General features: G+C 46.7%; 1 protein-coding gene across 4 annotated transcripts in view; it reads left to right on the top strand.

Annotated features, from left to right (window-relative positions):
• DPYSL5 (dihydropyrimidinase like 5) overlaps nucleotides 1–25,492 on the top strand; it is a 209,394-nt gene that overhangs the window by 1,575 nt on the left and 182,327 nt on the right. The window contains exon 1 of one of the 4 annotated variants that reach the window (XM_030198629.1): nucleotides 1,156–1,225. The exons of the other annotated variants lie outside the window; for them this stretch is intronic. The gene's annotated coding sequence lies outside the window, so the exon portion shown is untranslated. Of the gene's footprint in view, nucleotides 1–1,155; nucleotides 1,226–25,492 lie in introns of those variants that run through there. 4 annotated transcript variants of the gene reach the window in all.

Below are 25,492 nucleotides of genomic sequence, written 5' to 3'. Positions count from 1 at the left end.
GCCCAGTGAGCAGGCTCCAGGTGGCTGCTACTAGCCTGACCAAACTAATGATTAGCATTTCCAATGCATCTCTGGCTTGTGATACATTGTCTGTATATAGACATAGTCAAATCCCACCCTGTTTGTTAAGGCTGCTTCTGTGTGTATAGTGCTTCATTTCTATGATGCCTATATAGCATTTTGTTACCCTGCCTACATCATCACAGGATCAATATGGTGCATTAAATGTAAGCATACTAGGTCCTGCACAATGACTCTGGGTAATGCTGTACTCTGCCATTCAGAGGACCTGTGTTCAATGCCTTTGTCAGGTCCTCTGCTGTCCAAGCTGGCTGGGGTTGCGTTTGGGTTGCTGCACACCCAGTCGATGTATAACAGCAGCACTTGTCTGGATTTAGGGCCTATGATTGCAGATTCGCAGAAGGAGTCTTGGTGCCTAGCCCATGGCTGAGGACTGTCAGGATGACAGGGCAGAGGGACGGGGATATAATGCCAGATTCCAGTCTCAGTTCCAATTAAGCTGGAAGACCGAAAGAGACAGGAGAAAACTGCAGCCCCACCCCATCCCCCCAAAATAAACTAATTGTTTATCTGACTATACCTTAGATCTTGATTTTTGGAGTCCATTTGAGGATACTCTTTCATAGGGACAGAGCTCAAACAAATTCTTTATAGAGAATATGTGAGTTATGTTTTTGGTCCAGAGAGATATACAAAAAGCCCACACCTGGTTTATCTGCTATCCCCTGGTGATAGTGACTTGTCCTTTCCTATCATGCTAATAATAATGTAGATTATTAAACCCAATTTACCCAACCAATCTGCTCAGGAATGTGATCTGCAGTACTAAGATGAGTGGATGAGTTCTCATGCTTAATTCAGCACTTCTGCTCCTCTCCGGACTTACAAACAGGCTCTGTCATAATATAAATAGCTGCCACAATTGGGGGGGGGGGGGGGGGGGGGGTAACTGGAACATCCAGTGTCTTAGGTCTTTGTGGCCTTGCTGGATTGTGTTCCAGCCACTTCCAACCTGCTAGCATTGACCCAGTTGTTTTCCTGGAGCTGTACCCCATAAGTTCCAACACCCTCACCCCCATGCCTGCAGTATCACTGAGTCATTCTTCCTTTGTCTGTCCCTTTGTGTTCATCTTAACAGGAAAAGGAGATGGTGACCAATTACAGAAAAAGTGAGGAATAAGTCAACAAACATACAAAACAGAAGGTGATAAATCAAATTATAAAATAAAAAAATAATGCATGTAGAGGGTAATTGTATATCAGGGTACCTACAAATATTTTTTAAAAAATGCCTGTTTTATAAGGCAACATGTGTGTATTTGCCTTTATAAAATAGTCTCCCAGAACTATCCCCGATAGTGTACAAATGCAATTTATAGCTGCTCCAAGTTGCTCTGCCCCAGCTTCACCCAGATGCTATCCTTGGTAACACTGCACGTGGACTGTGGCAATGTATGTGTGTTCTTGTCAGCATGTGTACTTGTATGCTCATATGCACTCGCACAACTTCATAACAAAACCATCGCTTTACATGTAAGAAACAATTTATAAAATTAACCCCTTCCTGACCAACCTTTGGAAACTGTGTACATCTGTTCTTGAGTCCAAACAGAAATGAGCAGCAGGTCAGAGGAAAGGGATGACGATTGCGTTGGCAGTGTGAACGGGGAAGAGCTTAACACAATTCACAGGATAGACAAGAGCTTGAAATCACGAAAAATGAAGCAATTTTCTGCATGATGTATGGATATTGTCTCAGGGTAATAAAGCAAAGTGACACGCTGTCCATGTGATACAAGCTGTAGAACTGAAAACAGTGTGGAACATTTTTGCGGTGTATTTTGGCAAGGGATTCTTGAATCCAGGTTCAGTTTCATTGAAAATTACTGCACATTGACTCTTCTCTCCCCCCCCCCCCCCCACTCCAACTCTGAAATGCTGCACAAGTTGAGCATGGATCTGCACTAGTCTGTAACACTGCACACATCTTTTCTGAATGCCCCTGACTCGCCTACGCCCCTCCCATGACCACTCCCCCTTTTGAGTCACGCATGATTCAATTTAGGGACCAGTGGAGGGGCATTTTCGAAAGGGACGTCCAAGTTGTGATTTGGACGTCCTTGCAAAACGGCAAAATCCAGGGGCGGGGAAACCCATATTTTCAAAAAAAGATGGGCGTCCATCTTTTGTTTCAAAAATACCATCAGAGACCTCCAAATCCTTAAATTTGGACGTACTTAGACATGGGCGTTTCTGACTTTCGGTGATTTTTGAAACCAAAGACATCCAGGTTAAAAATGTCCAAATGCAAACCATTTGGGTGTGGGAGGAGCCAGCATTTGTAGTGCACTGGTTCCTCTGACATGCCAGGACACCAACCTGGCACCCTAGGGGGCACTGCAGTGGACTTCATAAAATGCTCCTAGGAACAGCTCCCTTACCTTGTGTGCTGAGCCCCCCCCCCCCAAAACCCACTACCCACAACTGTACACCACTACCATAGCCCTTACGGGTGAAGGGGGCACCTATATGTGGGTACAGAGGGTTTGTGGTGGGTTTTGGAGAGCTCACTGTTTCCTCCACAAATGTAACAGGTAGTGGGGTATGGGCCTGAGTCCGCCTGTCTGAAGTGCACTGCAGTACCCACTAAAACTGCTCCTGGGACCTGCATGTGCTGTCATGGACCTGAGTATGACATCTGAGGCTGGCACAAAATATTTTTAAAGATGTTTTTTGAGGGTGGGAGGGGGTTAGTGACCACTGGGGGTGTAATGGGAGGTCATCCCCGTTTCTCTCCGGTGGTCATGTGGTCATTTCAGACACCTTTTTGTGTCTTATTCGTAATAAAAACACGTCCGGGTGAAAACGTCCAAGTGTTCGTAAGGCACGTCCTTGTTTTTTCGATTATGGGTCAAAGACGTCCAAGTGTTAGGCACGCCCAAGTCCCGCCTTCGCTACGCCTCTGACACGCCGCCTTGAACTTTGGACGTCCTTGCAACGGACTGCAGTTGGAGATGTCCAAAATCGGGTTTCGAATATACCGATTTGGACGCCCTTCTCTTTCGAAAATGAGCCCAATAGTTACAGAATAACATGCAACTAGATCAAAACCCAAATCATAATTAATGCCAATTAAGTGCTTGTTAACTGAATCATCGGAGCCCATGCACTAATTATTTTGGGCAGCCATCTGGGATCTGCAACCCTTTTGTAGAATCCAGGGTAAAAGAATGCAAGTAGTCCAGAATACAGCCGTCAAGATGATTTCTGGAGCAAAATGGTGGGATCATGTTACACCACTTTTAAAATCTGAACACTGGCTACCAGTTTCAGCAAGGATCCTGTACAAAATACTAACTTTAGTTCACAATATTCAAAGTATAGGTTTCCCCTTATTTCTGTTTTGTTTACTTATCCCTTATAAAACCAGTCGTACATTATGATCTACCAACCAGAATCTAAATTTTAGTCATGCCTCCATTTTGGCAAATTCAGTACGCTCTCATCTTTTCATCTTTGTTTAATGTTATGAGCCCTACACTATGGAATAATCTGCCTCAATATCTATGTCTCAACAGTCCTTCCAAAAATTTAAAGCAGGTCAGAAGACATATATTTTGATAAAAACTTCTTAAACTAGGAGACAGTGATACTCTAGCCTGGAATTCATTGAGATAATAGCTTCATTTTATCTTTAGCACTTCTTTTTCCTATTTTGATATGTGACATTCTTTTATTTTCTAATATTATTTTAATATTTTAAATTTATTGTAAACCGCATAGATAACTTTGATATCTGGTATTCCAAGTGTTAAACCTGAACACCCCCTCGCACTTCCGCTGTAACGGCCAAATTCTAAAAATGGTGCTTTAAATTGCACATACCATTTAATTGGTAAGCCAAGTAGCACTGATAATTGGGCCCTAACAATCATTTATTGCTGCTAATTGGCGTTAATTAAAATTTATTTGCATAAATGTAAGGGCCAAGATCCATGCGTAAACATTACATGTGTGTCCAAAAAGGGGTGTGGCTATGGGAGGGTCATTGGCGGATCAGGGGCATTCCTTTAATTTATGCTCATTGTTATAGAATTCGGGGTGCCAATTTATAGAATTGCCAGTATTGTGTGTTACTGTCACAAGAACATTAGCATTGCCATAGTGGGACAGACCGAAGGTCCATCAAGCCCATCATCCTGTTTCCAGTAATGGCCAATCCAGGTCACAAGTATCTGTCAAGCTCCCAAAAGAGTAAAACAGATTTTATTTTGTTTATCCCAGAGTTAAGCAGTGGATTTCCCTAAGTCAATCTTAATAATGAGTTATGGACTTTTAGGAAATGATCCAAACCTTTTTTAAATCCTGCTAAGCTAACTGCTTTTACTACATTCTCTGGCAGTGAATTCCACAGTTTGATTACACGTTGAGTGAAATAGTATTTTCTCTGATTTGTTTTAAATTTACTACTTAGTAGCTTCATTGCATGACCCCTAGTCTTAGTATTTTTGGAAAGAGTAAACAAGCATTGAGGATATTAAAAGCACTGAAGATATTAAAGGTGTATTGAATGTCAGGATTACCCATGATTGATATGATTGTTTTGCTGCTGATAATTTATATTTAAATCATCTTCATTGAATAATATAGGAGTACAAATACAAATCGACTTCTACAGTCATCAACTAAAGCCACTATGATGAAATGTGCTCTAACAATACCAACTGTACAACATGAGTCTTCTGGTTTTTTTTATCCATGGGTTATCAATAGAAATCAAACAAAATAAAACATGGAAAAGAAAATAAGATGATACCTTTTTTATTGGACATAACTTAATACATTTCTTGATTAGCTTTCGAAGGTTGCCCTTCTTCGTCAGATCAGAAATAAGCAAATGTGCTAGCCATAAAACGGTTGGCTGAGCTGGAAGAGACATTTCTGAATACACACCAGACCAAACCTCTAAAATACTACCGGTACATCGATGACATTTTTATGATTTGGACGGAGGGTGAAGAAACTCTGAAACAATTTTATTCTGCCTTCAATACATACCATCCTACAATCAGATTCAAAATTGACTAATCCTCAGAAAAAGTCAATGATTTGGACACCACGGTCTCAATCAGTGATGGCTGTATACAAACATCTATATACAAGAAACCCACAGACAGATGCAACTACCTCCACAACTCCAGCTTCCATCCTTCACATACAAAAAGATCCATCATTTACAGCCAAGCCACAAGATACCACCGTATCTGCTCTGACCCAGGGGACAGAGACAGACACCTTAAAAGCCTGACTGCATCCTTCAAACAGAAAGGCTACAACCCCAAAATAATCTCCAAGAATATTGCCTCATCCCTCAAAACACCCAGGGAGAATCTGCTACAGTACAAGGAGAAAAAATCCACAGACAGAATCCCCCTTGTAGTGACATACAATCCACAGCTGGAAAAACTGAGGAAAATCATAAGAGATCTACAACCTATACTCCAGGAGGATGAATTACTGAAAGAGATATTCCCATCCTCACCAGTACTGGCCTTCTGACAGCCACCCAACTTAAAACACAAGCTAATCAGAAGTAAACTTCCATCACAGACTGAAAAGGAACAGAAGGGCACACTTCCCTGTAATTTATCCAGTTGCAAACTATGCCAAAATATTTCACAGGACCTCACAGTCATCCACAAAGGAAAGATATTCAACATAAAGGGATCTTTCACTTGCTCATCTTCCAATGTGGTATATATCATTCAGTGTAAAAAATGTAACGAAGGATGCTATATTGGAGAAACAGGCCAGATGCTTAAGACAAGATTCAATTTACATGGACATCACATGATCAATACTGGTGCCAGTAGGGCTCCCACGCCAGTTGGTCAGCATTTTACAGGACCAGGACACTGTACCAGTGACTTCACAGTGAAAATCCTGAAAGGTAACTTTAAAACCATACAAGAACGTAAGACCTTTGAAGTCAGAATGATTGAATATTTTAACACCCAACAGAAAGGACTTAACAAGGATCTGGGGTTCCTAGCCCATTATAAACCATAAAGCTTTATGTCTCTGTTGATCACCCCACCCCTCACCTATCCACAGCCATCCTGTTAGAATATCAATGATATGCTTTGATGTCCCCATGCATACCTCCTACCCACCCCCATCCTCCCACCCTGTCAGACTGTCATAGTAATGCTTGAATGTTTTCACTTATATACACTGTCAGCTAGCACATTTGCTTATTTCCGATCTGACGAAGAAGGGCAACCTTTGAAAGCTAATCAAGAAATGTATTAAGTTATGTCCAATAAAAAAGGTATCATCTTATTTTCTTTTCCATGTTTTATTTTGTTTGATTTCTATTGATAACCTTAAGAGTGGACTAACACGGCTACCACACTCCTCTACTTTTTTTATCCAGAAAGAACCCTCTCCCCACCTCTGCTGATAATTTAATAATCTCAAAGTTTATCATCATGTGCTATGCCTAAAACAAAAAACAGTGGATTAGAGTTATTGAAGAGAGCTTATAGACAGCTTGTGCTCATGACCCATGAGTACCCACAAAGGCTGAATCCAGGATGAACAATCGAAGGGTACTTCTAGGCAAAGCTCTATAAAAACAGGAGGTCTTCCAGTGGCCACATTATAAGTTGCACAGCTCATCGCCTCCTCTTCCCACACCTTTTGAAATGTAGTATATATAATTGAAATGTAAGATGTTTAAGACTTGGGGCCTGATTAACTCAGGTTTTTCCCCATAGACATAGAATGGGATAAGAGTCTTAGAAGGCAAATCTTTAAACTGGTGCCTAGAGATATGCGCCATTTAAACACATTGAAGATGCCATTAATTGGCAGTTGACACCTATGTGTAGCAGGCACTATTCTGTAATTTAGTGCCTAACTGCAAGGGGAGCATCGGCAGGCCAGGGGTGTGCTTCCAAGTTACACATGTAGTTTATAGAATACTATACATTTCCTGTGTCACTTGGTGCACTTACACCTTCCATTGACATGGGATAAGAAGTCGCATCTAAACATGGGAGCACAAATGCTAATTTACACTAGTATGCTGTAATGGAATCTTGATGCCAAGATGCCATTTCAGAATTAACGGTAAGCGCAAGGCATTGGGGCACCTAGACTGAGGTTATAATTTATAGACTTGCCACCTTAAAGCAGGTATCTGGCCCTCAGAGTTTGTTTTACGATGCAGGATTAGCCAGTGGAGAGCTGTGTATAGAGACTCTTTGGAGAGCTTCATTTATATAAGTTAGGAAGGGCTGAAAGGCAGGACCATGTATGAAAAACAGTCATACAATGTAGGGTTATATTGTATGGTGAGACTTCCAAAACCCACCAAAAACCTACTGTACCCAAATATACACCACTACAATAGCCCTTATGCATGTAGGTGTCACCTGTATGTACAGTAGGTTTTTGGTGGATTTTGGAGAGCTCACACTTTCCACCATAAATGTACCAGTTAGAGTAGGGTGTGGGCCTGGGTCCCTTTCTCTACAGTTCACTACACCAACCACTAGGCTACTCCAGGGACCTGCTTTCTGCTCTAATAGGACTGGCAGGGTTGCGGCAGGGGGGTCCAGGAGTCAGGAACTTGGAGGGGGTGTCTGACGTCAGACGCACGCACAAAAACAGATTGCAACTTGATCAGATCATTCGTCCACGCCGCGCAGCCGAGAAGAGGACTTCGGCTGGCGGGGATTGGTATGCAATGGCGGCGGTGGGGGAGGGTTGGCGGCAGGAAGGGGGGCTCGAGAGGGTCACGGCAGGGTGGTCCAGGGGTCAGGAACTCGGAGGGGGGGGTCTGGAAATCAGAGGGAGGAGGGGGTCTGGAAATCGAAGGGAGGCAGGGAGGGGTTAGGGAGGTGGGGTCTGGAACTTGGGGGGGTATGGAAATTGGGGAGGGGGTCTGGAACTCAGGAGAGGGAGGGGGTGTCTGGAACTCGGTGGAGGAGAGGGGTTTGGAACTCGGGGGAGGGGACGAGAGAGGAGGAGAGGGGGAATGCACCACCTGTACAAAAACTAGAAAATAAAAGTGGGGGGACGACCCTGGAACTCGGAGGGGGGTGATACTGGGAGGGAGGGGGGGCCCCTGGCACGCACTCTCACTCACACACACTCTCTCTCTCTCTCACAGACACACTCGCACCCAGTCTCAATCTCTCTCTGTCACACACACACACACTCGCTCGCACATTCACTCTCTCTCACACAGTCACTCTCACACACACTCTCTCAAACATATACACACTCCGAGGAAAACCTTGCTAGCGCCCATTTCCTTTGTGTTAGAAACGGGCCTTTTTTACTAGTATATTTATAATGATTAGAAAAGCACTGAAATTAATGTTGAATAATGGGTGTGGTGGACGGCAGTGAAAGAGTTAAGGGCTAGGGGAAAAACTCTGTGGTGCCCCCTTCTCTTTTTGCCCTAAGCACCTGCTTATTTTGCTTAATAGTGAATTCAGGGCTGCATTCCCATACATGCAATATGCTGCCTAAATGCTATTCTGTAAATCGGCAACTATTTTCATCATAGGAGCCAACTTTTCAAAATGATTGGGAGTGCTAAACCCAATGGAAAATACACTTCCCTTGACACAGTCAAAGAGTTTTTCTCAACATTGGGGTGCTCAAGCACCCACAGAGCTGGCTCTTATGATTCTTCATTATCGTGTATTTGCAAGAGAGTTGTACACATGGCTGGAACGGGACATAGGTGGTGCTCCCACTTACATGTAAAACTTACAAAATACTGTAAGTTACCCGAGGGCCACTGAGAGACTAGGCCAGGCCCGGGGCAAGGCCGCCCTGCCTCCGCCCCCTGCCACTGTCGCCCTTGTCGCTCCCCCCCATCGCTGCAGTCTGCGGTCTCACCTGCCTGCCTCCACGGCTCCGAGCCCCCTGCATTCAGTGGCAGTCGCAGATCGCCTTTCTTCGGGCCTTCCCTCCCTGTGTCCCGCCCTCGTCTGATGTAACTTCCGGTTTCCGCGAGGGCAGGGCACGGAGAGAAGGCCCGTTCCAGCCATGTGTACAACTCACTTGTCATTCCAATTACCAGATCATTTATAAATATGTTAAATAGCACCAGTCTCAATACAGATCCTTGTGGCACTCCACTATTCACCCTCCTCCACTGAGAAAAATAGCCATTTAACCCTATCCTCTATTTTCTGTCCAATAACCAAACCCTAATCCATAACAGAACATTACCTCCTATCCCATGACTCTTTAACTTTCTCCGGAGTCTCTCATGAGTAACTTTGTCAAAAGCCTTTTGAAAATCTAGATATACTACATCAACCAGCTCACCTTTATCAACATTTTTATTCACGCTTTCAAAGAAATGAAGCAAATTGGTGAGGCAAAATGCCCCTTGGCTGAATTCATGCTGATTCTGTCCCATTAAACCATGTTTTATCTGTGAGTTCTGTAATTTTATTGTATCTTTTCTCTTTGAGCATTCTTCTTTCAGGGTAGGTAGTAGTGATGAGGGAAGAAATGTCATACATGCTTTAAATGTGTCAAAACTTCCTTTTCAGCCCGTTATGTGCTTTCTGATACTGAAAGAATATCACTACCTAATTTCTTCTCTGGAGGCCTTGCATGCGCTGTCCCAGTGCTGAAATCGACAGGCATGCCTTCCACTCTGACCCTGGCTGTTATGTACTTTGCATTTCTCCAGTGCTGGACTTGTGGCAAGCATTCCAATCTTTTAACATGAAATCCATTTTAGAAGAGACGGTTATTACTTTTTGGATGCATTTTTGGTAAAGTTCATTGTCAAGATCATCCTTTCTTACAAGAATTTCAGAGCCTCTCTCTGGACACTGAACCCCTCCAGTAAATAGTGACATAATTATTATTTTAAGTTTAACTGCCCCAGGTTCTGCTACCAGCACAGATGTACTTTGGAGTCAGTGTTCTCTGTGGACTGAGAATACACATATCCAGGGCTAAATCCTCCCTCACTGTCACCTATTTTGATGGGGAATCCCCCATTAACACACACAGAGCAATGGCAGTCTGATTGTTCCTTGTTTCTCTCACTGCTACCCTATAAAATCCAGAACCAAGCTCCTGTTCCCAGCAGCTTCCAGAGAGGTAAAACATATTAGTCACTCTGAACCTACTGAGACATAGCGCTTGATTATTTGGATCCTTTTCAAGGCCAGGGAATATCTTAAGGCAAAATTTTGTGAAGATCTGCCGCTACCTAAGATTTATTTTATTTAAAATTTGTGTAGTAATTTTTAAATGCCATGGAATGATTTAAATATTCTATTCTAGGCTTTGTGTGTGGAATGTTTTTCTTTTCACCATCTCTGTTTCTTTTCTTTAATTTGATGCCTTTTTGTCTGTTTTCAAGTGCTTGATTGCCCTTTCACTGTCTTCTATCATCTCTCCTCCTTTCTTCTCTCCTTCTCCAAACTCTTCTCTCAATTCCTTTCCCTCCCATCTTCACTTCTGCCACTCTCCACCCTTTCCTCTGCGGCTTTCTCTCTGTGTTGAGACTCCCCTGCAGCCCTAAGGCAGTGCCAGCTGTGCTCTTCTTGGCAGTGGCCCCATGGCCGTAGTAGCACCTGATCACTGCAGAGAGATGATCCTGCTTCCTCTAGTGCCTTCTAGGGTGTGGAAAACCCAGTCTCTTTCTCATAGCCAATTGCAGAGAGTATTTTGTATCACCACTGATGTAATATTGATCCAATAATGCACTCTAAAAAGTGAGGTTTGCTTCATTTTCTGCAGTGGGATACAGAAAATGTATTCCTACTTAGGGCTGATAAAATACCAATGAACCAAATTATGGAACCCTTTTACTAAGGTGCAGTAAAATCTGGACTTGGTGCATTCTAATGTGGGGCTTTTCCACATGCTATGCCTAGATTTATTATGGCATATATTCAGGTTTTTTTTCAGGTCATGTGTTAATGTTCACATTAGCATGCAGTACCTGCAAAGAATTAACACAGAAGCACTTATCACCTCCTATTTAGTAGGCCCTAAGGGCACCCATGTTAACCCAGCATTATCCAGTAAGTACATGCTAATCAGAACATGCTAGCTGGATAACACTCCCATGCCCATTCCCTGCCTACAACACACCCCCTCCAAATATATAAAAAAAAAATAATGCTTGGCTAGCGTGCAGCAAAGAGGAAAGTACCAGAGAACGCAAAAGTGCTGATATCTTTTCCTTCTTTTTTTGCTAATAAATGGAATTTGAGTTTTGGAAATGCCTTATGTTTTAGTTGATAGGAGTTCATTTTCAAAGCTCTTAAACTTACAAAGTTCCATAGGTTACTATGGAACTTTGTAAGTCCAAGTGTTTTGAAAATACGCCTCTCGGTAAACTTAAGAAGGTGCTTATTTTTTGAGTTGTTGAATACTTTTTAAGTATCCTTCCCATCTCTATATTTGGGAGACTACTTGACTAGAAAAGTAGTCTGTTAATGAGTAGGAATTATGGACCTGTGAAAAACAAGTGAGGTGTCTCTTATTTGGATAATGCAGCATCCATGAAGGGGAAGACAGTAAGGACTAGATTCTATAAATGGTGCTGAAAAATATGAAGAGAAACTTCTGCACAGGCTAAAACTCACAGTAACAACTTTTTTAGGTACATCAGAAGCAGAAAGCCTGCAAGAGAATCCTTGGGACCATTAAATCACAAAGGAGCAAAAGGGGCACTCAGGGAGGACAAGGCCATTGCGGAGAAACTGAATTAATTCTTTGCTTCTGTCTTTACGGAAGAAGATGAAGAGATCTGCCTGTACCAGAAATGGTTTTCAAGGGTGATAATCAGAGGAACTGAAAGAAATCTTGGTGAACCTGGAAGATATACTGAGCCAAATTGACAAATTAAAGAGTAGTAAATTACCTGGATCAGATGGCATACATCCAAGGGTACTGAAAGAACTCAAGCATAAAATTGCTGATCTGCTCCTAGTAGTATGTAATTTGTCGTTAAAATCGTCCATAGGACCTAAAGATTGGAGAGTGGCCAATATGACTCCGATTTTTAAAAAGCGTTCCAGGGGTAATTTGGGAAATTAAAGACCAGTAAGCCTGATGTCAGTGTCAGGAAAAAAGTGGAAACTATTATAAAGAATAAAATTATGAAACACATAGACAAACATGGTTTAATGGGTCAGAGTCAGCATGGGTTCAGCCAAGGGAAGTCTTGCCTCACCAATTTGCTTCATTTCATTGAATGCATGAATAAACATGTGGCTAGTCGATGTAGTGTATCTAGATTTTCAGAAATCTTTTGATAAAGTTCTTCACGAGAGTCTACTGAGAAAATTAGAGTCAGGGGATAGGAGGATAGGAGGCAATGTTCTGGTGTGGATGAAGAATTGGTTAGTGGACAGAAAATAGAGGGTAGAGTTAAAAGGTAATTTCTCAAAATGGAGGAGGGTGAACAGTGGATTGTCACAGGGATCAATACTGGGACTGGTGGAGGAGTGGCCTAGTGGTTAGAGCACCAGTCTTGACATCCAGAGGTGGGAAGTTCAAGTCCCACTTCTGTTCCTTGTGATCTTGGGCAAGCCACATAACCCTCCATCACCTCAGGTATAAACTTAGATTGTGAGCCCAACAGGGAAATACCCAGTGTACCTAATTGTAACTCACATTCAGCTACTACTGAAAAAGGTGTGAACAAAATCCAAATAAATAAATTAAATATTTAACATATTTATAAATGATATGGAAATCGGAACAATGAGTGAGGTGATTAAATCTGCAGATGACAAAAAATTATTCAAGGTTGTTAACACATATGGATTGCAAAATATTGCAGAAAGACCTTAGAAAATTGGAAGACTGGGCATCCAAATGGCAGATGAAATTTAATGTAGACAAATGAAAAGAGATGCACATTGGGAAGAATAATCCGAATCATAGTTACCTGATGCTAGGAACCAGCTTGGGGGTCAGCACCCTAAAAAACGATCTAAGTGTCGTAGATAATATGCTGAAATCTTCTGTTCAATGTGCAGCGGCGGCCAAAAAAACAAACAGGATGCTAGGAATTATTAGGAAATGGATGGTGAATAAGACCAAAAATACTATAATGCCTCTGTATTACTCCATGGTGCAACCTCACCTTCAGTACTGTGTTCAGTTCTGGTCACCATATCTCAAAAAAGATAAAGTGGAATTAGAAAAGTTTCAAAGAAGAGCAACCAAAATGATAAAGGGGATGGAACTCCTCTCATATGAGGAAAGGCAAAAGAGGTTAGGGCTCTTCTGCTTGGAAAAGGGATGGATGAGGGAAGGTATGAAGAGGTCTATAAAATCCTGAGTGGTGTAGAACGAGTAGAAGTAAATTGATTTTTTACTCGTTCTGAAATTACAAAGACTAGGGGGCACTCGAGGAAGTTACATGGAAATAGTTTTTTTTTTTAAATTTATAGAAGACTTTATTGAACATTATATAGGAAAAACATTACATACTCAATATAAGAAGTTACATTTTCTACACTTCTTATGAGTCTAACATTGAGTATCTAGCATGAGTACATTCCAACACCAACATAATGCTATAACAACCACCTTTTATACTTCCAGTATTTTTGAGTTTTATACAAGTGTTCCCTAACCCTCCCACCTCCTCCCCCTCCCTCCATCTTCCCTTCCCTGTCAATACAGAAATCTAATAGTACAGTTATTGTCCAGATCCTTTTGTGTATTTTAAAAAGGGGTCCCATATCTGTTGCCATTTTGGCAGAGTTTTCCCTTTCACAACAGTCAATCTCTCCATTTCACATATGTAGCTCACTTTAGCAAGCCAACCCCTCATTGAGGGGACTTGTGGTATTTTCCAATTACTTGCCAGATGGACTCGGGCTGCCGCCAAGGAGTTTCTCACCAATCCCCACTGATCAGATGTAATGCCCTCAGGTCTCTGCCCTAGCAAAAAGATCAAAGGATGCCACCGTACAGATCTGCCAAGCCATACCCGAAGCCGAGAATGCACACCTTTCCAGTAGGCCTGCGTTTTGGGGCACAGCCACCAGATGTCCCTTCTCCTCCGCACTTCCTCCAACAACCCTTTGAGGCCTGTGTAAACATGTGATTTAATCTAACCGGTGTTAGGTACCATCTGTAGAACACCTTTATAGCATTCTCCTGCATGGCCACCGAGCGGGATGATCTCAGCAAGCCTTTCTCTAAGGTCAACCACTCGGTCTCCTGTAATGTAAATTGTAACTCCTGTTCCCACCGTTTCCTATGCAATGAGGACATTTTGGAACCTTTCACTAAATAGGCATACAAGTAAGATATTAGTCCTCTCGTACCTTTTGGGTCTACACACACCTCCTCCAAAGGGTGGATATCCCTTTTCAGACATCCCATGTACGCCGGACCTTTCAGGAAATGTAATTGCATATAGGCATATCGATCCCCCTGTGAAAGACCAAAGTCAGTCCCAAGGGTCTCGAAGGGTACAATAGTCTCTCCCACATGCAGTTGTCCCAACATATACAGTCCCACTTCCGCCCATCTGCAAAAAGTGTTATTTCCTATACCAGGGCGGAATATAGGATTATCCACTATCGGGGCCAGTCCAGAGACCAGTGGCTGCCGTTGCGGAAACATAAGATCCCAATAATAGAAAGTAGCCTGTACTGTAGGCGGGAACTTGTCCACCCTACCTCTATATTTACCATTAAGCCACATTAGATTTCCCAACTTTCGAGAGCCCACCAGGGTTTGTTCAATGTCTACCCACAGCTTATGATCCTCTCTTCTGAACCAGTCTACTGCTGCCCTGGATTGTGCTGCACAGTAATACCAGAGAAGATTGGGCACCCCCAACCCTCCCTCCCTTCTACTCTTATATAACAGAGCTCGAGGCAGCCTGGGTCTCTGTTGATTCCATACAAATCTGATCAAAGTATCCTGCAGCTCAGACAGGAAGGCTCTAGATAATCGCAGGGGAAGTACCTGAAATAAATACAAGAGGCGAGGCAAGATGTTCATTTTTATATTGCTATCCTCCCAAGCCAAGAGAGGCCCATGGACCTCCATCTATCCAGATCTCTCTGCACTTCCCTCTTGAGGGCCGGGTAATTGGCTGCAAACAGCTCAGACAGCTTACCAGTGATCTTCACCCCAAGGTAACACAGCGCATTACCCTCCCACTTGAAAGCAAAGGACGTTTTCAATGTATCCATCAAACTCGGGGGGATTGCAACCGCCATTCCTGTTGATTTGCTAGCATTCAGTTTGTATCCCGACACCATCCCGTACTCCTCTATCACTTTCATTAGATTGGGGAGTGAGGTCAACGGATTCGTTAAAGACAGGAGAACATCATCTGCAAATAATACAATTTTATACTCTCGTGTTCCCACCCAAACTCCAGCAATATCCTCACTATCTCAAATCGCCTCTGCCAATGGTTCCATTGCCAAGGCGAATAGTAAAGGGGACAGCGGGCATCCCTGCCTTGTTCCCTGACCCAGGGTAAATGCCTCAGAGTTCCCTCCATTCACCCTGACACAGGCTGTCAGCGAAGAGTATAGTGCCTGAATCCAGACTCTGTATTGCGGGCCAATCCCCGCTCTGTGCAGGACCTTATCCAGATATCCCCAGTGGACCCGGTCAAAAGCTTTTTCTGCGTCGAGCCCAAGCAATACCACTGGTTTGGCTTTTGTCTGAGCTGCGTAAAGTAGGTCCACTGTTCTCCGTATATTATCCATAGCCTGGCGTTTGGCTACGAAACCCACCTGGTCCGGGTGAATTAAGCTAGGGAGCACCCCCCAATCGGTTTGCCAGTACCTTTGCCAGTATTTTCACGTCGGAGTTAAGTATCGAAATTGGTCGATACGAGGCACATTCGGTTCTATCTTTGCCTGGTTTTGGTATCACGGCCACCCACGCCTCCAACATTGACCTAGGCAGGGATGCTCCCTCTCTCACTGAATTAAGGATCATCGCCAAATAAGGTGCCAAGACTCCCGCGTATGCCTTAAAAAATTCATTCGTGAAAACGTCCAGTCCCAGCACCTTCCCTGTCGGGAGCTCTTTTATAATCCACTTGATCTCATCCACTCCCACCGGTTCTTACATGGAAATAGTTTTAAAACAAATAGGAGGAAATATTTTTCCACTCAACGAATAGTTAAGCTCTGGCACTCTTTGCTGGAGGATGTAGTAACAGCAGTTAGCATATCTGGATTTAAAAAAGGTTTGGACAAGTTCTTGGAGGAAAAGTCCATAGTCTGATATTGAGACAGACAAGGGGAAGCAACTGCTTGCCCTGGGATTGGTAGTATTGAGTGTTGCCATGATTTGGGTTTGTGGCAGGTACTTGTGACCTGGATTGGCCACTGTTGGAAACAGGATTCTGGGCTAGATAGACCATTGGTCTGACCTAGGATGGCTACTCTTGTGTTGTCATGATATGTAATAGCAACCCTGGGCCTTCAAGACTGAGACAACAGGAGTATTTTATTAGTGACCCAACACAGGCTGTGTTTCGGCGTAAAGCAACGCCTGCCTCAGGGGTCAGAGTTTGAGCATAAAATATGTGAAATGTGTATGCATTCAATGCCTCCGAGATTGGACGGAGAGAATCATTAAAACCAGGAAAGCCTGTCACAACGGACAGCAGCGATTCAAAAGAAAACAACTGTTTTAGCCTCATGTTGTCTCAGTCTTCACGGCCCAGTGTTGCTTTTTTTTGTTTGTGTACTATTTATGTATGCTGGTTACCCTCTCTGTTTGGCATGTTATGTAATACCCATATTGGAGGGTATTTCTATAAGTAGCTGACTAAATGTAAGCAGCAAAAATGTGCATAAATGCCAGTATTCTAGTCATTGTACACAAGTATGTGAACATATACATGAGTAAGTGACAATCTTCTGGCTGAGCACTATTCTGTAAAATTGCACCTAGATGCAGTGATGGATTTATCGGCTTTGTTTTTAATGTTTATTTTCATTTGTGAACAGTGGGTTTCACAACAGTGGCATAAACTAAGTTAAATAGCAAATGTCCAACAATTATAGGATCCCCCCCCCCGACCATGAGATAGTATATGCAAAGCATTCATCAAAAAGATATCGAGCATTCAAACAGCAAGAAGTACAATAAGGGTACTCAGCCCACCCTAGAGGATAGGGAGACTGTCAGGCTTATTTTTGAAAGAGAAGGGTGCCCATCTTTCGACACAAATTGGGAGATGGGCGTCCTTCTCTCAGGGTTGCCCAAATCAGCATAATCGAAAGCCGATTTTGGGTGTCCCCAACTGCTTCCCGTTGCGGGGATGACCAAAGTTCCCGGGGGCATGTCGGAGGTGTAGCAAAGGCGGGACTGGGGCATGCCTAACAGATGGGCGTTCTCGAGCGATAATGGAAAAAAGAAGGGTGTCCCTGACGAGCACTTGGGCGACTTTACTTGGTCCATTTTTTCTTACAACCAAGCCTCAAAAAGGTGCCCGAACTGACCAGATGACCACCGGAGGGAATCGGAGATGACCTCCCCTTACTCCCCCAGTGGTGACTAACCCCCTCCCACACTGAAAAAAACAACTTTAAAAACTTTTTTTGCCAGCCTGAAATGTCATACTCAGGTCCATCGCAGCAGTATGCAGGTCCCTGGGAGGGGAGGTATGTGTGTGTCAGCGGAGGCATTGCGAAGGCATGGACGTCCTTCTTTCAAACATTTTGGATGTCCTGAACTGCCCCCCCCCCCCCCCCCACAGGGACAGCCAAATTTCAAGGGAGTGGAGTGGAGGCGTGGTCTAGTGGCTAGAGCACTGGTCTTGCAATCCAGAGGTGGCCAGTTCAAATCCCACTACTGCTACTTGTGATCCAAAATCCAAATAAATAAAGGGGGTGTCGTAGGCATTGCAGGCATGGACATCCTTCTCACAGAAACATCCAGGCATGGATGTCCTTCTCACAGAAACATCCACATTTTGGATGTCGGAGCCATAGCGAAGGACGTCCTTCACCCATACTCCTAAAATAAAAAAAAAGACATCCCTGACAAGCACTTGGACGTTTTCACCTGGACTTGTATTTTTCTAAGGTTGTAGATGTCAATTTATTTAAGGTTGTAGATGGCTGTTATACACGCAGCTTGTCTGCATGTATGAAGCCGTCTTTGGCTTCATACATGCAGACAAGCTGGCTTCCCCTCCTTAGGAAGGAAATCATGTGCAAATGAGCTAACAGTGAGCATCTCATTTGCATGCGATTTCCTTCATGCATGCCCGTTCCTTTCCAAATCGCTAAGGGATTGATAAGGGAAGGGATTTTTCTGTTCAGTTAGTGCATCAGTCCACTGCAGTGCCCCCTAGGGTGCCCGATTGGTGTCCTGGCATATTAGGGGGACCAGTGCACTACGAATGCTGGCTCCTCCCACGACCAAAGGGCTTGCATTTGGTCATTTCTGAGATGGGCATCCTTAGTTTCCATTATCGCCGAAAATCAGAAACAACCAAGTCTAGGGATGACCTAATTGTCAAGATTTGGGCATCCCCGACTGTATTATCGAAACAAAAGATGGACGCCCATCTTGTTTCGATAATACGGGTTTCCCCGCCCCTTTGCCGGGACGTCCTGCGAGGGCATCCTCAGGAAAACTTGGGCGCCCTTTTTGATTTTGCCCCTCTGTGTCAGCTGTAAAATGCTCCTAGTGCTATGGAGCAGGAACGCTCCCCCTCCAGCATTGATAACCGTGTGTACATTTCTGTGTCATATTTTAAGTAATAATTCTCCTACACAAGCACCCCTAGCCACTCACACCATACATAATGTACGAACCACTCATCCACAACCACCCACCATATCTCAGTTCCCAGTCACACACAATACCCAATTAATCCTTGATTGAACTGTGATGCCTGCGACCAGGACAGATGTAAAAGCCCGAACTATGCCTGTGACCGATCCTTTAATACTGCCATAAACAAAAGTATCTAAGATGCTCTGATGTTTTCTTCTTCCCTTGCCCCCTTCTAAGTTCATAGATCGTTACCTTCCGCATCCTCTGATACCAGAGTTCCACAGAAGGGCTATCTTCCAGGGTCCAATGATGCAATATGACTTTCTTGAGTAACACCAGGCCAATACAGGTTAGATTTTCAAATTTGTAGCCTAGCCTGTGGATTGCAGCAGGTATGGGACTAGATAAGAAATATGTCAGAGTTCACGCCATTGATTTTATGTGGCAGCCATTTCTCAAAGGCAGCTATAAGGGGCAGGAGCGAATGGGCTTTGCTTCTGCCCTCATTGCCTCCACTGGATCACCAGGGATACAGATAGGCCCAGAGGGCCCTATCTAGACCTGAAGAAGGTTGGGGGTTAGGGGGCAGCTTTCCACAGGGGAAGGGGGTGCTTACTAGAGCCAGATGGGGGAAAGGGAAGGAGATGGGCTGCTTTTGGGGGCTCGGAACCCACATAAGCTCTGGTGGCTAGCGAGGCACCATTTATCCCCGGATATTCAGTTTCAGGGCCTGCACATGGCCCAGCACTGATTCTCCGAGGACAAGCAGGCTGCTTGTTCTCACTGATGGGTTGACGTCCTCGGCAGCCCCCTCCATCGGAAAGTTTACTAGCAAAGGCCTTTGCTAGTCCTCGCGCGCCCATGCGCACCGCGCATGCGCGGCCGTCTTCCCGCCCGAAACCGGCTCGAGCTGGCCAGTCTTCTTTCGTCCGCACTCGGTACGGTCGTGTTACGCCGTTCGTGCCCCAGAGAGTCGACCTCGCGCGTACTTTTCTACGTGTTTTTGTCCTTTTTTTCCTTGAGAAAAGTTCGGGAAGCGCTCCGGTAGTATTCCGGAAGACCCTTTCGGGTTTTCTGCCCTTCCCGTATTTCTTAGTTTTTGCCCCGTAAGTTTTCTTTCGTTGTCGGGGTAGGCCTCTTTTGGCCTCGGTCGAGATTTTTCTCCCTCTAAATTTTGGTGCTTCAATTTTCGCCATTTCGGCTTTTGATTTCGCCGGCGTGATTTTTCCGCCCATGACATCGAAGCCTTCCAGCGGCTTCAAGAAGTGCACCCAGTGCGCCCGGGTAATCTCGCTCACTGATAGGCACTCTGCGTGTCTTCAGTGTCTAGGGGCCCCAGCACCGCCCTCAGAACTGCAGTCTGTGTTCCCTGTTACAAAGGCGGACTCAGGTAGCGAGATTAGCCCAGTGGAACGTTTTGTTCTCGGGCTCTTCGTCGGCATCGGCACCGGAGGCATCGAGTGCATCGACGTCGTCAGCGTCCGGACCATCTTCCTTGGCTGCCGCTCCATCGACTGCATCGAGGCATCGGACCGAGGCATCGGCGCCGAGGCATCGGGCGACTGTATCGACGTCGGTGGTACCGAGACTTCGTCTGCTGATGTCGTCGGACGGAGGTGCATCGTCAGGAGTGCAGGTGAGGGCTGTCCATTCCCCTGCTGGTGGCGGTGAGCCTTCGGGTGGGTCTCCTCCTACCCTGAGGGCTCCTGCGGTACAGCCCCCCCGGGATCGACCCTCTTCGGTCTCGGCCCCGAGGAAGCGACGGATGGATTCTACGTCCTCCTCGTCGGTGCCGGGGAGCTCCGGTGACATGCTTCGGAAGAAGTCGAAGAAGCATCGACACCGGTCTCCTCCCCGCGTCGGCACCGAGAGCTCTGGGTCGCCGAGGGATTCGGCACCCAGCAGGCATCGGCACCGAGAGGACCGCTCACCCTCTGTTCAGGAGGTGTCGATGCGCTCCACTCTGGACAGCCCGGAACAGCCTCCTCGCCCGGAACAGGTTCTGGCGTCGACGCCTGCATCGACCTCTCAGCCTTTCTCTGCAGCCGCTCTAAACGAGAGCCTCCGGGCCGTTCTCCCAGAGATTCTGGGAGAGCTGTTGCGCCCTACCCCTCCGGTACCGGCGGTGCTTGTGCCTCCGGTACCGTCGAGCGTGGCGCCGGCTGGCCCATCGCCCAGGTTGAGGTCCCCGACGTCGGTACCGCGTGCGGTGCCGACCGCGGCCACCTCCCAGGAAGGCTCCCCGACTACGTCGGCGGAGGGAGCTTCGCCGATGCGGGCGAGGGAGTCTACCTCTCGACGCCCCCACCGTGGACGGGGTTCCACCGAGTCGAGCAGGGCGAGGTTGCAGACACAGGTCCGTGAACTTGTGTCTGACACCGAGGGTGAGGCCTCGTGGGAGGAAGAGGAGGACCCCAGATATTTCTCTGACGAGGAGTCTGAGGGTCTTCCTTCTGATCCTACTCCCTCTCCTGAAAGACAACTTTCTCCTCCCGAGAGTCTGTCTTTTGCTTCCTTTGTCCGGGAGATGTCTACGGCCATCCCCTTCCCGGTGGTTGTGGAGGACGAGCCCAGGGCTGAAATGTTTGAGCTCCTGGACTATCCTTCTCCACCTAAGGAAGCGTCCACTGTTCCCTTGCACCATGTCCTGAAAAAGACATTGCTTGCGAACTGGACCAAGCCACTAAGTAATCCCCACATTCCCAAGAAGATCGAGTCCCAGTACCGGATCCATGGGGACCCAGAGCTGATGCGCACCCAGTTGCCTCATGACTCTGGAGTTGTGGATTTGGCCCTAAAGAAGGCTAAGAGTTCTAGGGAGCATGCTTCGGCGCCCCCGGGCAAAGACCCTAGAACCTTAGACTCCTTTGGGAGGAAGGCCTACCATTCTTCTATGCTCGTGGCCAAGATCCAGTCTTACCAGCTCTACACGAGCATACACATGCGGAACAATGTGCGGCAGTTGGCGGGCTTGGTTGATGCTCTTCCCCCTGAGCAAGCCAAGCCTTTTCAGGAGGTGGTCAGGCAGCTGAAGGCGTGCAGAAAATTCCTGGCCAGAGGAGTTTATGACACTTTTGATGTTGCGTCCAGGGCCGCTGCTCAAGGTGTGGTGATGCGCAGGCTCTCATGGCTGCGTGCCGCCGACCTGGAGAATAGACTCCAGCAGCGGATTGCGGACCTCGCCTTGCCGTGCGGACAACATTTTTGGAGAAAAAGTCGAGCAGGTGGTAGAGTCTCTCCACCAGCGGGACACCGCATTCGACAAGTTCTCCCGCCGGCAGCCTTCAGCCTCTACCTCTACAGGTAGAAGATTTTTCGGGGGAATGAAGACTGGTCCCTAAGCTTCTGGTAAGCGTAGGTACAATCCTCCTTCCCGACAGCCTGCGGCCCAGGCTAAGCCCCAGCGCGCTCGCTCTCGTCAGCAGCGTGCGCCTCAGCAAGGCCCCGCGGCTCCCCAGCAAAAGCAAGGGGCGAGCTTTTGACTGGCTCCAGCAGAGCAGAGCCGACATCCAAGTGTCAGTGCCGGGCGACCTGCCGGTTGGGGGGAGGTTGAAAGCTTTTCACCAAAGGTGGCCTCTCATAACCTCCGACCAGTGGGTTCTGCAAATAGTCCGGCAAGGATACACCCTCAATTTGGCCTCAAAACCTCCAAATTGTCCACCGGGAGCTCAGTCTTACAGCTTCCAGCACAAGCAGGTACTTGCAGAGGAACTCTCCGCCCTTCTCAGCGCCAATGCGGTCGAGCCCGTGCCATCCGGGCAAGAAGGGCTGGGATTCTATTCCAGGTACTTCCTTGTGGAAAAGAAAACAGGGGGGATGCGTCCCATCCTAGACCTAAGGGCCCTGAACAAATATCTCGTAAAAGAAAAGTTCAGGATGCTTTCCCTGGGCACCCTTCTCCCCATGATTCAGCAAAACGATTGGCTATGCTCTCTGGACTTGAAGGATGCCTACACACACATCCCGATACTGCCAGCTCACAGACAGTATCTGCGATTTCAGTTGGGCACACGCCACTTCCAGTACTGTGTGCTACCCTTTGGGCTTGCCTCTGCTCCCAGGGTGTTCACGAAGTGCCTAGCTGTGGTAGCAGCGGCACTTCGCAGGCTGGGGGTGCATGTGTTCCCATATCTCGACGATTGGCTGGTGAAGAACACATCCGAGGCAGGAGCCCTGCAGTCCATGCAGATGACTATTCGCCTCTTGGAGCTACTGGGGTTTGTGATAAATTACCCAAAGTCCCATCTTCTCCCAGTGCAGAAACTCGAATTCATAGGAGCCCTGCTGGATTCTCGGACTGCTCGCGCCTATCTCCCAGAGGCGAGAGCCAACAACTTGTTGTCCCTCGTCTCGCGGGTGCGTGCGTCCCAGCAGATCACAGCTCGGCAGATGTTGAGATTGCTGGGCCACATGGCCTCCACAGTTCATGTGACTCCCATGGCCCGCCTTCACATGCGATCTGCTCAATGGACCCTAGCCTCCCAGTGGTATCAGGCCGCTGGGGGACTAGAGGACGTGATCCACCTGTCCACGAGTTTTCTCAAATCCCTGTATTGGTGGACGATTTGCTCCAATTTGACTCTGGGACGTCCCTTCCAAATTCCTCAGCCGCAAAAAGTGCTGACCACGGATGCGTCTCTCCTGGGATGGGGAGCTCATGTCAATGGGCTTCACACCCAAGGAAGTTGGTCCCTCCAAGAACGCGATCTACAGATCAATCTTCTGGAGTTGCGAGCGATCTGGAACGCTCTGAAGGCTTTCAGAGATCGGCTGTCCCACCAAATTATCCAAATTCAGACAGACAACCAGGTTGCCATGTACTATGTCAACAAGCAGGGGGGCACCGGATCTCGCCCCCTGTGTCAGGAAGCCGTCAGCATGTGGCTCTGGGCTCGCCGTCTCGGCATGGTGCTCCAAGCCACATATCTGGCAGGCGTAAACAACAGTCTGGCCGACAGGTTGAGCAGGATTATGCAACCTCACGAGTGGTCGCTCAGTTCCAGGGTAGTGCGACAGATCTTCCAAGCGTGGGGCACCCCCTTGGTGGATCTCTTCGCATCTCGAGCGAACCACAAAGTCCCTCAGTTCTGTTCCAGGCTTCAGGCCTCCGGCAGACTAGCATCGGATGCCTTCCTCCTGGATTGGGGGGAGGGCCTGCTGTATGCATATCCTCCCATCCCTCTGGTGGGGAAGACTTTGTTGAAACTCAAGCAAGACCGAGGCACCATGATTCTGATTGCTCCTTTTTGGCCGCGTCAGATCTGGTTCCCCCTTCTTCTGGAGTTATCCTCCGAAGAACCGTGGAGATTGGAGTGTTTTCCGACCCTCATCACACAGGACGAGGGGGCGCTTCTGCATCCCAACCTCCAGTCTCTGGCTCTCACGGCCTGGATGTTGAGGGCGTAGACTTTGCCTCTTTGGGTCTGTCAGAGGGTGTCTCCCGCATCTTGCTTGCTTCCAGGAAAGACTCCACTAAGAGAAGTTACTTCTTCCATTGGAGGAGGTTTGCCGTCTGGTGTGACAGCAAGGCCCTAGATCCTCGCTCTTGTCCTACACAGACCCTGCTTGAATACCTTCTGCACTTGTCTGAGTCTGGCCTCAAGACCAACTCTGTAAGAGTTCACCTTAGTGCAATCAGTGCATACCATTACCGTGTGGAAGGTAAGCCGATCTCAGGACAGCCTTTAGTTCGCTTCATGAGAGGTTTGCTTTTGTCAAAGCCCCCTGTCAAGCCTCCTACAGTGTCATGGGATCTCAATGTCGTTCTCACCCAGCTGATGAAACCTCCTTTTGAGCCACTGAATTCCTGCCATCTGAAGTACTTGACCTGGAAGGTCATTTTCTTGGTGGCAGTTACTTCAGCTCGTAGAGTCAGTGAGCTTCAGGCCCTGGTAGCCCAGGCCCCTTACACCAAATTTCATCATAACAGAGTAGTCCTCCGCACTCACCCTAAGTTCTTGCCAAAGGTCGTGTCGGAGTTCCATCTGAACCAGTCAATTGTCTTGCCAACATTCTTTCCCCGTCCTCATTCCTGCCCTGCTGAACGTCAGCTGCACACATTGGACTGCAAGAGAGCATTGGCCTTCTACCTGGAGCGGACACAGCCCCACAGACAGTCCGCCCAATTGTTTGTTTCTTTTGATCCCAATAGGAGGGGAGTGGCTGTAGGGAAACGCACCATATCCAATTGGCTAGCAGATTGCATTTCCTTCACTTACGCCCAGGCGGGGCTGGCTCTTGAGGGTCATGTCACGGCTCATAATGTTAGAGCCATGGCTGCGTCGGTAGCCCACTTGAAGTCAGCCTCCATTGAAGAAATTTGCAAAGCTGCGACGTGGTCATCTGTCCACACATTCACATCTCATTACTGCCTGCAGCAGGATACCCGACGCGACAGTCGGTTCGGGCAGTCAGTTCTTCAGAACCTGTTTGGGCTTTAGGATCCAACTCCACCCCCCGAGGGCCCTGTTTGTTCTGTTCCAGGCTGCACTCTCAGTTAGTTGGTAAATTTTTTAGGTCAATCTCAGTTATGTCCTCGCCGTTGCGAGGCCCAATTGACCATGGTTGTTGTTTTGAGTGAGCCTGGGGGCTAGGGATACCCCATCAGTGAGAACAAGCAGCCTGCTTGTCCTCGGAGAAAGCGAATGCTACATACCTGTAGAAGGTATTCTCCGAGGAC

The sequence above is a fragment of the Microcaecilia unicolor genome, chromosome 3, assembly GCF_901765095.1.
Source record: "Microcaecilia unicolor chromosome 3, aMicUni1.1, whole genome shotgun sequence".
In the NCBI taxonomy this organism is placed as follows: domain Eukaryota; kingdom Metazoa; phylum Chordata; class Amphibia; order Gymnophiona; family Siphonopidae; genus Microcaecilia; species Microcaecilia unicolor.
Note: the sequence above shows the minus strand (reverse complement) of the source record. Positions and strands in the feature narration are given on the sequence as shown.